Below are 13,179 nucleotides of genomic sequence, written 5' to 3'. Positions count from 1 at the left end.
CAGGTTGTGAAATAGCACCCAGAGTTCTTTAGAAATGTGTTTGGAATTCCTGGGGAGGTTGGTTTTGTTTTAAACTCTGCTCATTGCACTAGTGGAAAACAAAGAGTGTTGATTATACTGTATTCTTCCTAACAGCAGTGCTTCTCAAGGGAGATATTTGCCATGTAATTCTGTAGAGAGATGTTGGTAACAAGAAATTTGGTCCCGTACCCAGGTATATGGCAAAAATAACTAAAGAGCCTGAGAAAAATATTTAAAATTATAACTAAAAGTAAAATGTGAAAATATGAGACTATGACCAAAGGTTTCATTTGCATTCAAGGCAAAAAGAAAAGAAAGAAATTTTAAAATGACATGATATCATGTGATGTAGAGAAATTGGTACATAAGTTTTGTTGGGCATGGGGAGAAATGCAGTATATAAATTATGCAGAAACCAAATTTTTTCCCATTGCTGGAGGATATTTGGGATTGGTATCAAAACTCTCTCCAGGCTAGGCTCAGTGGCTCACACCTGTAGTCCCAGCTACTTGGGAAGCTGAGGCAGGAGGATCTTGAGACCAGGAATTCAAGGCTTCGGTGAACTATGATCACGCCAGCACACTCCAGCCTGGACCACAGAGTGAGACCCTGTCTCTAAAAAAGGAAAAAAAAACCTCTCTTCAATATGCAGTTTTTTTCTGCATCCTGTCTTAACATCTAACATCTAGGTTCTAGACCTCCTTCTTCTAAGATCCAAATACTTATTTTTTTCATTCAAACAAAAGGCCAGTGAAAATAAATTTGTGCATACAGTCGTTAAAGCCTCTCTTTCTCCCTCCACTTAGCTTTTGACAGCAGCTGCAGAAAATGAAAACTGCTGGGGATGGAAGTGGATGGTGGTAAGGCAGTCCCTGGTGGGAGGAATATGCTGATGGAAGAATCTGGCCCTCAGTTAAGGAATAACATCAACACCTTTCATGTTGATTGGCACACCGGAGGCCTAGGTAAGACAAGCAGGAAGAGAAGAGAAAGATCGAATCTTGTTAATTGACCTAACCTCATCTCCTCCCCCATAACTACACTGACTTGTAACACACACAGAACTTCCCTTAATTTCATCAGACTGCCTTGCCCAGAAACGAAGCACAGTAGTGATTATGAATAGTGATTACGAAAAAAGAGATACTTTGCCCCTATGTCTTGCCATTATTTCCTCTGTGAACTTACTGAGAGAATCCTAACCTGCAACTCACTTCTTGGTTTTTGGGGGGTGATTTTTGTAGGGTTTTTTTGTTTGTTTGTTTTTTTGTTTTTGGTTTTTTTAGTTCTTTAATTTTAAGCAGTCAAACCCTTTGTTCCAAACAGAGCACATACCCCACCCCACCCGTTGTATTCCTAACTTTGCATTATACATGTTGGACTCTGTGAAAGCAGCTACAGTAATGGTGTTACTGGTGTGGATAATGAAAGCTTTTGGTCTTGGAAAAGAAAAAAATGAAAAGAACTGTTTAGAATTGCACAGACAGGGAGTCTGGCAGTTTTCTCTCATATTTCTAGGTGATAGACAAATTGTTAGTTATCACGTGTATAATTTATTAGTAATTGCTCTAATTTGCCTCCTAAGTTTCTAAGTTGCCAGTTCACTGAGATCAACTATTTTGTACCCATAAAATAAGAACCATATGGTAATTTAATGAAGTAGCTAGCCAGTCAGGGTGATTTCTGTGCAAATGCAGTTATTACCATTGCAATTTAGTAAAGTAGGGGAGGACTAACAGTGTCAAACTTCTCAGAAGCCTGGTGATTAGGATCACTCACTGGGATTAGAACGCTATGCACACTTTCCTCTTGGGGATACTGAGATAACTGACTTCCTGTGGGCTGTGTTCCCGTCTATTTAGAAGAAAGTGCTTCCTTCCTCCTCAGCGCCTTGTAAGGGCTGCCAAGTGACGGTTGCCGAGTCCCTCTCATGGGTGGTCTGGGGACGGGGACTAGAGTCTGCCCATGAAGGTAGAGCAAAGCTGAAGATACGGTAGAGCTGCTGCAAGGATGTTGGAGACAGGGTTGGGTAGAACTTTTGTCTTTTCTTGTTAAAGCAAATGTTCTACTTCTCTCTAGACATAATTAGCTGACTTCAGTATGGCTGTAAGAACATAAATGTCTTCTTGTGGCCAGCCTGTTAGATTTCTCTCTGGTCTTGAATCTCCTCAACTTACCAACAGAAACAGATTTTCTACTTATCTCCTCACTGAATAGCCAAACAAGGTGAGGTCTCATTCTGCCTCATGTGACATCAGCAAAACTGTAAACTCCCTTCTGCTTGCTGAGCTCTGTTTTTTGTTGATTTGAAAGAGGCAGGAACACAGCTTACAATTTGGTTTTCAGGTTTAAGCCTGGAAATGGCAGAAAGTAGGAAAATGAAGTTTTTAGCTGACCTTTGAGAAAATTACAAGTAGAGGTGATAGAGTAAATGTGGATTGCTCTGGACATTTTTGGAAAGTCACTCTTTTGACCAACTCAGCTGGCAGCCATCCTGGGACTGATAAAATTCCTTTGCAGTTCATCAGAATCTAACTTTGGCTCAATCTGTCAAAGTCACAACCACATCTCTCAAGAGTACCATTTGGCCACAGTTCAAATACATTATCACAAACACAGTGGATGTTCCTGAGTAGCATTCCTAACCCCTACCTGATGTCCCCATGCATTGACCAAGATCAAATATCAAAAAATATCAGAAAAACAATGTAACTTAGATAATCCCTGGTAATTTTATTGAAATCAAGATACTTTCCAAAAGTGAACAAATGATGTTTAGAAAAGGCCATGACCCTGGAACCTGAAATGAGACTGTCAATGGTTAGAAATTTTAACTAAATTTGGAAAGTATACTTAGAGCCTCTTGACTTCCTCACTATATTGTTATCATAGTAATCACCAAGGTCAGTCTCCTGGCTGAACCCTTACTTGATCAGTGTTGGGCAAACACCAAAGCAGGATGGTCAGCCGGTTTATCTAAGGCAGCGCTACTCAAAGTGTGGTCTCAGGGCCATCAGCATCACCTGGAAGCCAGCTAGAAATACAAATTTATCTCAATTTTAAAAAGACAGGCAGGAGGTTGGAGTTGACCTGTGGGGTCATGGTTTACCAACCCCAGCTCTAGTGCAAAAAAGAGAAAGGGCAGAGAGATGAAAAAGATTGACAAAATGTTGAGTATTCTTGAAGCTGGATGATGGGTATGTAGTGGTACCTTACACAATTTCCTCTACTTTAGTGTATGTGCAAACAAGCACAAGCATATTTCTATAATTAAAAAATCATGTGTGATGTATACTGAATTAGATATTTGAATCAACAAGGAGGAGGTGTGAGCATCTGTTAACAAGCTGAGTGTTTTGAAACTATTCAATTGCTGGTTTGAGAATCAGTAGTTGGGGACCACTGCTCTATGTATAGCTCTGTTAACTTGATTATCTTAGCAGGTTAGAAGAGAGGAAAGGAACTCCTGTAGGGAGAAAAATAGGCAATAGCAAAAAAAAAAAAAAAAAAAGGCTGCTGTGACAGCACAAGGGGAAACAGAAAAGAATGAGATGCAAATACAAGAACTTAAAAAGGCTCAGTATTTGAGTCTACTTAGCATGGAAGCAAACAGCCCCATGTACCATCATAAACTTTGAAATCGTTACTGTATTACAGAACAGCACAACTTTTGATATTCATAATGATGACATGGAGGTATTCAGAGAGGATTAAATTATGTTCAGTAAATGTTATTTAAGGCGTATGGAAGTAAATATTTATGTTTAAAAATAGCATTTTAAGACTGCTCCATTCTGGAAAACTTAAAGATCTGGGAAATCTGATTAGCCAGATAAGATGGTTTAAAATCCTTAATAACTTTATAATAAAGTCTTCTAATTTTTCCACTTGACATTTTAGAACAAAAATCTACCTTGCAACTAAAGAAAAATAATAGGATATAAGCATGCGTTCTGAAACAAGCATTGGATACAGAAAACATTTTGGGGAGAAAACCTGAGATGTATGATACTGTTTTTGTTAATGCATACCCTCTTCTAAACCCATAATCTTTTAAAAAATCAGTTTTATTGAAGTATAATTTACATATAATAAAATATTTTAAGCCTATAAGTCGAATGCTTTTGACAAATGTATATACCTGTGTAACCACCATCCTAATCCATATAGAGAACATTTCTACCTCCCCAGAATTCTGTGCCCCTTTGCAGTCAGTCCCCCACCCCAACACCCACACTGCCCCGGGAAACCACTGGTGTGATTTCTGTCACTGTCGATTAGTTTTGCCTGTAGAATTTCATATAAAAAGACTCATGCTGTGTACATTCTTGTGTCCAGCTTCTTTATGTCAGCATATCTATGTGATGCATCTGTGTTGCTGCATGTTGTTAGTAGTTCATTCCATTTTATTACTGAGTAGTATTTATTATATGATTATACCACAAATTATTTATCCACCTGTTGTTTCTGTTTGCTTGAATAAAAATGCATGTCTTTGTAGGGACATATATTTTAATTTCTCTTTGGTAAATACTCAGTGCTGGGTCATATGTTCAATATATGTTTAACTTTTTAAGAAGCTGACAAACTCTTTTCCCAAGTAGTTTCACAATTTTATACTCCCACTAGCAGTACACAAGAGTAAGCCCATAACTTTGACTGACAAATTAGCAGAGAGAAAATTCTTCTCTCTCTCTCTCTGTCAATGGTTTTCACCACTCACTGGCTGTCTATTTTGTCTACTGCTTTAGGAGCTTCACCATGTATTTATATAAAACTTCATGTGGTTCCAAACCCTTTTTAAACTTCAACCAATATTAATATAGTATTAATATCACAACTAAAGTTTTAAACACAATATATTTTTTCCAAATACTGATCACTACTGTCTCTAAAACAGCATTTAGGCCAGGCACGGTGGATCATGCCTGTAATCCTAGCACTCTGGGAGCCCGAGGCGGGTGGATTGTTTGAGCTCAGGAGTTCGAGACCAGCCTGAGCAAGAGTGAGACCCCGTCTCTACTAAAAATAGAAAGAAATTATATGGACAGCTAAAAATATATAGAGAAAAATTAGCCGGGCATGGTAGCACATGTCTGTAGTCCCAGCTACTCAAGAGGCTGAGGCAGGAGGATTGCTTGAGCCCAGGAGTTTGAGGTTGCTGTGAGCTAGGCTGACACCATGGCACTCTAGCCAGGGTGACAGAGTGGGACTCTGTCTCAAATTTTTTTTTAATGTTTTTTTATGTTTTTTAATCTTTTTAAAAAAAAATAAAACAGCATTTATTTATATTCCTTTCTAATAAGTAGGCAATAAATATGATTGAGTCCATGACCCTTCAATATCTTGCCAGTTTTTGTGGTTTACCCTTTTGAGTGTCAACCTTCTGTGGAAGTCAGTGCCTCTGTTCATGAAAGAAGAACAGCACAGGCTAGTGATCAAGAGCTCCAGCTGAAAGAGGTGGTCAGACCAGTGTGAGAATCTTGGCTTCTTTCCATGGGCCCAGTCTTTAACTTACAGGGCCTTGGTCTTCTCACCTATAATCTGGGGAGTAGGAGTGACAATTATCCATATCTCATATGATTATCATGAAGACAGTGATCTCACTTATGTAAAGCCTTTGGCAATGTTCCTATCCATATTTATTGCTCAAGAAATGGAATCTTTTAAAAAGATGGGTTCCAATGCAATTGAAGACAAAGGTCACCATAAGAAACATGGGGTTGTGTTCTGGGATATAAATTCTCTCTTTTCGTTGACCAGGAGCGTGTTCCTGCTCTCCTTGGATGGAGTCTGGAAGGCTCCCATTCCATCAGCCTCTGTTAATAACAAGCCCCATCTTCCTCGAGCTTATTCCCTCCTTCCTCCCTGCTGGGCTGGCTATTAGGAGAGAGGAGTGTGATCCCTCTTTCACCAGGGTCCAGTCTTGCTCGGTTGCTCAGAAGCCTGGACCCAACACTGGCTCACCATGCTGCCCTCTGTCTCAGCTGTTTCAGCTAATCTCACACTGAAACATCCTGCTTCATTCCAGAGCTTGGCTTTGACCTCCCACATGCTCAGGAGACTTACAGGACTTCTGGGCTGAGGGATTAAGATGCACCTGCTATTGGGACTGCAACCTAGACTGCAGAATCTCTCTTACCTCTTTCTCTTGAAAAACAACCATAGTAGAACAATAAGAAAAATTACACTGGACTTACATCTTAAAATTTTGGAAAATCATTTTGAAGTTTAATTTTCCAAAGATATGTACCATAAGGAAAGGAAATTCCCCAGTCTTAGGCTTTGCATTTAAAGACCATTTTGTAAATGTTTCTCTTTGCACCTGCACTTAGGGCCTTTATGGAGTAGCCTGTATTGCTCCTTGCCTAGCTGCTGAATCTGGAGAAACTGAAGTCTGTTGGGGGCAGTGGTGAATGAATCATAACAATAAATAAATCAATTAAGAAATACAATATGTTTATGTATATCCAGCAGATAGAGCAACCAGGGAAACTCAGGCTGAACCAGCCTCATGACATGAGACTATTCATTTGGACACCCTATTGAGGCAAATGTTGTTATCCTCACCTTTATGTGTGTTATGCTCTTTGATCTTTGGATTTAGTTCCACCTTCAGCCCAAGGATAGGTGATAGCAGAGAAGAGGGGAGGAATGCAGAGGTTATGGTCTGGCAGTATTGGGGTAAGTAAAGTCAAGCTAACCTTAGTTCAAGATCTTTCTGACTGTCAGATAACCTACAGAGTATCCACTGAAGGATAGATAGGCTGTCGCCTCTGACCACTTGACCCAAGCGAGTTCACGCAGTCCCCTTGCCAGAACTGATGAAGGTGTGAGACAGTCACATTTTTTATTAGTACTGAAAATAGGGCCCAAAGAAGGAGTGTTTATAACTCCTTCAGCCTCTAATGCTACCCTTCAGTCAGTTCTGTGTTGCATGGAGAAGGAAGAAAGAATGATAGAAGATTTTGGCGAATTATCCCAGTGAGCATCAAGACTTTAACATCAATACCCCTGACATTGTGACATCTTAGTCTTTTTTGTTTGTTTGTTTGTTTGTTTTTCTGACAGAGGAGTGTACACCAATTGAGGAAGAATCAAGATTCTCTACTTGCTCTTTTTCAACTGCTCAAAAACTCGCCAGATTTTTTTCTTAAAAGACTTACCAACTTTAAAACTAAATTTAAATTTTCATCAGCTTCCATTTCTAAAAAATGCTTACTTTGTGTCTTAGATCAAACTAATCTTGTCCTAGCTCAAACTAATAAATAATTCTCTGTGGCAAATATCTTTTATACCCTGCAGAAGATGTAGGTGCTTGGTTTTTATATTTTTTTTAATTTTATCTTTACATGTAGCATTTCTTTTTTTAATAGTTAGCAATAACTTTTTAAGGATTTTGTTCTCCTTGAGAACTTTGACAATATATTTAAGATTGGTCAAATCTTCATTTTGGTTTATATGAATATTACAATTAATACTATTTGGGTTTATCCTAAAAAATAGCACATATGCATATTTACTTTTTAAAAAGAGAATTGCATTATTTTAGGTTCCTTTTTTATAATTCATCAACAATATTTTTGTAAGAATTCATAAAATTGTTTCTCTTCCAAGTAGACAACCATAAGATTGTTCATTCTCTGCTCACTTTTTAAATAAGCAAAATAAAGAGGGTTAGAAAATAATAGAAAAATCTGAGTCCCTACTGTGTGCCACATGCTGTGTTAAACATTACATACATTATCTGAATAATGCTTACAACATACTATAAACAGTGATAGCTGTTATTATCATCTTAATTTTATATATTTAAGGAAACTAAAACTTAGAGAACATCAATTTGCCCACAGTTACATTGACAGAAAGAAAATCCTTTGTTGTTAAAAAATAATAAAATGGACTCAGTAACCATTTACAGAATCACAGTGCATATTAGTTTTATTTTTGTTGCCATTATTGAAAGCATATAGTTATTATACACACACACACACACACACACACACATACAGGTTGAGTATCCCTTGTCTGAAATGCTGGGACCAGAAGTGTTTCCAATTTCAGAATTTTTCAGATTTTTTCAGATTTTGGAATATTTGCATATACATAATGATATATCTTGGGGATGGGACCTAAGTCTAAATACAAAATTCATTTATGTTTCATATATACCTTATATGCATAATGTGAGGTTAATTTTATACAATATTTTTAATAATTTTGTGCATGAAACAAAGTTAGTATACATTGGACTATCAGAAAGCAAAAGTATCAGGTGTGGAATTTTCCACTTGTGGCATCATGTTGCTGCTCAAAAAGTTTCGGGCCGGGTGCGTTGGTAGCACTCTGGGAGGCCAAGGCAGGTGGATTGTTTGAGCTCAGGAGTTCGAGACCAGCCTGAGCAAGAGTGAGACCCCATCTCTACTAAAAATAGAAAAGAAATTATATGGACAACTAAAAAAATATATATAGAAAAAATTAGCCAGGCATGGTGGTGCATGCCTGTAGTCCCAGCTACTCAGGAGACTGAAGCAGGAGGATTGCTTGAGTGCAGAAGTTTGAGGTTGCTGTGAGCTAGACTGATGCCACGGCACTCTAGCATGGGCAACAGAGTGAGACTCTGTCTCAAAAAAAAAAAAAAAAAAAAAAATTTGGATTTTGGAGCATTTCTGATTTCATATTTTCATATTAGGGAGTTCAACCTGTATGTGTGTGTGTATATACATAGATATATACATAGACATATATATATGCATAAACACACACATAAGGCTATTGTTATATAACCTTAGACCGCAAGGGAACAACCATGGAACATCTACTACACTCATTTTCAAATGAAGAAATTAAGAACCATGGAAGTGAAATAACTAGCCCACAGGGAACAGCTAGTCAAATGAACTTCAGAATTTATGTACACATATATATCACGTGCCTCCTGTCAACATGAGTTCTGTGAATGTTGGCTAAAACTTCCTTCCCCGAGTTCTCTCATTGCAAAACTATCATGTTAATGTTGTAGATCCATACTTGTTTCTTCACGAGAGCTGCCTCTCTAACTCTGTAGGACAAAGAAATGTACTGCATATTTATGTTGTTTTGCAGATGCCTGTTTGTTTACACTGTGAATGAGTAACCATGGTAGCTTCACCCTTGTTACTCTCCAGCCTGTCCATATAATTGTGTAGTGGTGTCACTGGGGTTGTGAAACAACCAGTAATATTCTTCTTTGTGTTTATATTTAGCAGTGACTGTTAATGTGTGATTATGCGATGTAAACAAGTCCCACCCAGCCTGAGCTCAAATGAGTCAGTGATTGCCTGGGGACAGGTTACCCAATGCATATTGCACCCTGAAATGAAAAATCCAGCACAAACAACTTTATTATGACTATAAATTTGGCTTCCTACTATGACCACTTTAAACCAAATTATATATGTTTGATGAGACGTAATTTCTTATTAGGTCCACAGAATACCAGAGCAGATTACATCATGATGGAATTATAATTTGAATTTTAGTCAAGTTTTGTTCATTCCCAAATGCTGGCTTATGAAATAAATCCAATACTGTAGTTATACAAATGAATAGGGTACAACACAGGACAAAAAAGGGAACAAATTGTATTGCTTACCATAAATATTTTTTATAACAGTAAGCATAACTGTTGGCATTTTTTCCTGCCCTTTCCATGATCCCTCTTTCGTCAGCCTTACGTTGGTCCCTTCTGAAAGACAGGTGTCTGACCCTGAGTTTTGGCATCCCTGACTAGGGATGTAGCACACAGAATTCTGCCCTACAATAATTCTCTAAAATTTTATTTTGATAACTTCTATGCAGACCCTACATAACCTCTATGTAGATCAGTGTTCCTCGTTTCTGACAAAGAGAATATGTTGAAACCTTTCCAACAAAATATTATTACTGAGGGAAGGGAATTTAGTGTGAAGGACTTTGGTTTATTTGATTGTGCCTGCTATATTTCTTTCTTTTCTTCATCTAGCACATATAGGATTCAGACATTTGAAATAAATGTTTACAACAAAAGAAGTCATTGAATATAAGAAGTCATAGCCGGAATTGTCTCTAACACATCATCTTATTATCTGTACTCAGCATACCATCAGCTATATGAGAATAATATAAATAATAGAAACACTGGGTTACCTGAATAATCCTAGCCTTAATCCTAGCCACTTTTAATTCATTCTGGTGAGTACTTAGCTTCTAACTAGAGTATTTATTGTCTGGTCTTTTTTCTAAATCACAATGATATATTTGAGTATATGAACAATCAGAGTTTAATAAGGGTGAAGAAGGCAGGTGCAATAAGCCAATGGAAACAAGATGATACATAATTTTGAATATTAAAACTATGGTATTTGTCATACTGCCAGACAGTTCTCTCCTTTTTAATGCTTGAAAAATGGCAAAATATCATTGCTGTAAATGGCTTGGGGGTCTGATATTGTTTTTCTAAAATATTTAAGTCATCAAAACAGTAACAGAAGGTCAGTGTCTAGTGTTGCTTTATAGCTGGAGGCAGATCAAGAAGATCTTAGATTTATATTTCAAAACATTTTCACAAGGGAAAATATTAATAAATATTAATAAAAAATTAAAAAGAAAAGTATTAGAGTTTGCATAAAATAACCCAGAATAAGATTTATACTCTCCCTCTCTAAGGGTATTGAATATCATTTCAATTTGCAAATATTGATACAACTGTCATTATTTTCACATTGCAACAATTTTGAGTTTTCTACACTTGAAACATTGTCCCAGGGGGCATTGTGACTATTAAGCTAATCTTTATTCATGATTTATACAGCCTGAACTCAAGTCTCTGGAACGAAATTAATAAATCATGTGTCAATGGAGAGAATGGCAGAGACTGTAAACAATTTGATGAACAACTTCTAGGTGGATGGCACCACTTTTAGTTTATAGAAATTTTCTGCATAAGATATAAAAACTCATAGGACCTGCTGGAAAGTAGAAATTCACTTTCTTGCTGGATTTACTTTAAGGTGCGCTGAAAGCAGGCCAGACCAAACCATTGTATGGTCAAGACAGTCTTGAAAGGATAATTAGCAAGGAATATCATTTATGAAGTACTTGACTTGTTAGCACACCAAAACTCTAACTCAGCCCCTCCTGCTACAGTTCATATCCATTTGTTCCTGCTGTTTTCTCAGAGGAGCTCTTAGAGCATAACCGAATACCCTCTGTGGAACTATAACTAAGTAATAACCTAGGAGACAAAGGTACACTGGTAATTAGTTCAGGAAGTGATGCTGTCTGGAATACCAAGCAGCACTAGCGGTCTGTTAGTTGCTGAATTGTTTTCCGTGGAGGTATGATAATCACAGCTTTAGGAACATGCAGGAATTATGATCACTTAAGGTGTGATGATTTTCTAAATAAACTCTTTTTTTGGAACAGGTGTATTTCAGAAACAATTGCAAAGATAGTACAAGGAGTTTCCATATACCTCACACCTATCTTCCCATATTAACATCTTATGGTGTATTTGTCAGAACTAATGAACAAATATTGTTCATTGATATATTGTTATTAAAGTCTTTATTCATATTTTCTTAGTTTTCACCTAATATTCTTTTTTTTGTTCCAGGATCCCATCCAGGATCCTACGTTACACTTAGCTTTCATTGTCCCCTTAGGTTCCTCGTGGCTGTGATAGTTTCTCAGACTTTCCTTGTTTTTGATGACCTCAACAGTTTTGAGAAATAACTGTTCAGGTACTTTGTAGAATGTCTCTGAATTGGGATCTGTCTGATGTTTTTCTCATAAATAGACTAGGGTTATGGATTTTGGGGAGAAAGACCATAGAAGTGAAGTGCTGTTTTCATCACATCTTATCAAGGAAACATACTATCAACATGACTTATTGTTGACATTGACCTTGGTTACTGGCTGAGGTAGTGTTTGTCGTGTTTCTTCATTGTAAAGTTATTCTCTTCCCCCTTTCCACACTGTACTCTTTGGAAGGAAGTCACCATGCCCAGCCCATACTTAAGCAATGGGAAGTTATGCTCTACCTCCTTGAAGTCAAAGTGTCCACATAAATTATTTGAATTTCTTCTACACAAGAGATTTGTCTCTTCTCCCCTGCTCCTTTATTTATTTATACAGTCATTTATTTGAATCAGTATGGATTGATGGATATTTATATTACAGTTTGGGCTATACTGTAATATTACTTTATTTATTTTGTTGCTCAGATTGTTCTCCCATTGGCCCTTGGGAGCCCATTCGCTTGGCTCCTATGTCCCTTTGACAGAGCTCCATCACTGTGAGGTTGGGTTGTTTTTTTTTTTAATGATTATTTGATTTTAAGTTAACTGTACATTGCACATAAAAATTAGTCAAATGGTAGTTGTCACCTTTTTTCCTTTGTGTGTCAAGAATCGATCAATTTCAGATGAACAAGTGGTATTTTAAAAAATGAGTCACATGATTATTAACTAGAAGATTATTTAGTACCCTTGATCTTTCTTCTGCTATATACTTCTCTGTCTTAAGACCCTTTTTTGGATTCAAAGAGTAACTTTTTAACGGCAGTGATAAACAGATCAGAAGTAACTAGGGACATGGAATGCAACATGAAGAATTAGATAATGAAAAACAAAAAATACAGAATACAAAAGCAGTGTACTTTTAGAAATATAAAAATCCTGTTAAAAAAAAGTTTACAATTCACGAAAAAGTAAATAAACTAGACCATATATACGATACATCTTAATATAATCAAGAGTGTCTTGGCCAGTGAAACAACTTAGAGCATACTTAATGCTAAACTGGAGGCACCTCATTAAAATCAGGAAGACAACGATACTTGTCACCACGATCAGTATTACCCTGGAAGCTACAGCCCACCTGAGAAACAGAAATCAGAGGAGATGAGGAGAAAGATACCCATGACTTGTATGTTATATTCCTTTTTTTTTTTTTACTTAAAAACAAATTATTAGAGCTCACACATATTTTGTGGGTCAGGAATTCAGACAGGGTCAGCAGGAAGCGCTCCCCACCGCTCCCGAATGCCTGGGTCTCGAGCGGGAGCCCCCGTGCTGCAAGCGGGCGGCCCTGTCCGTCCACGCCGCCCTCTCCGCGGGCTGGGCGGGGCCTCCTGCC

At 37.4% G+C, this 13,179-nt stretch overlaps 1 protein-coding gene across 2 annotated transcripts in view; it reads left to right on the top strand.

Annotated features, from left to right (window-relative positions):
- Positions 1-13,179, top strand: part of MARCHF3 (membrane associated ring-CH-type finger 3) — a 131,292-nt gene that overhangs the window by 50,547 nt on the left and 67,566 nt on the right. The window contains exon 1 of one of the 2 annotated variants that reach the window (XM_045566015.1): positions 815-986. The exons of the other annotated variant lie outside the window; for it this stretch is intronic. The gene's annotated coding sequence lies outside the window, so the exon portion shown is untranslated. Of the gene's footprint in view, positions 1-814; positions 987-13,179 lie in introns of those variants that run through there. 2 annotated transcript variants of the gene reach the window in all.

The sequence above is a fragment of the Lemur catta genome, chromosome 12 (assembly GCF_020740605.2).
Source record: "Lemur catta isolate mLemCat1 chromosome 12, mLemCat1.pri, whole genome shotgun sequence".
Classification (NCBI taxonomy): Eukaryota; Metazoa; Chordata; class Mammalia; order Primates; family Lemuridae; genus Lemur; species Lemur catta.
The sequence above is the reverse complement of the archived record's forward strand: the minus strand, read 5'-3'. Positions and strand labels throughout refer to the sequence as shown.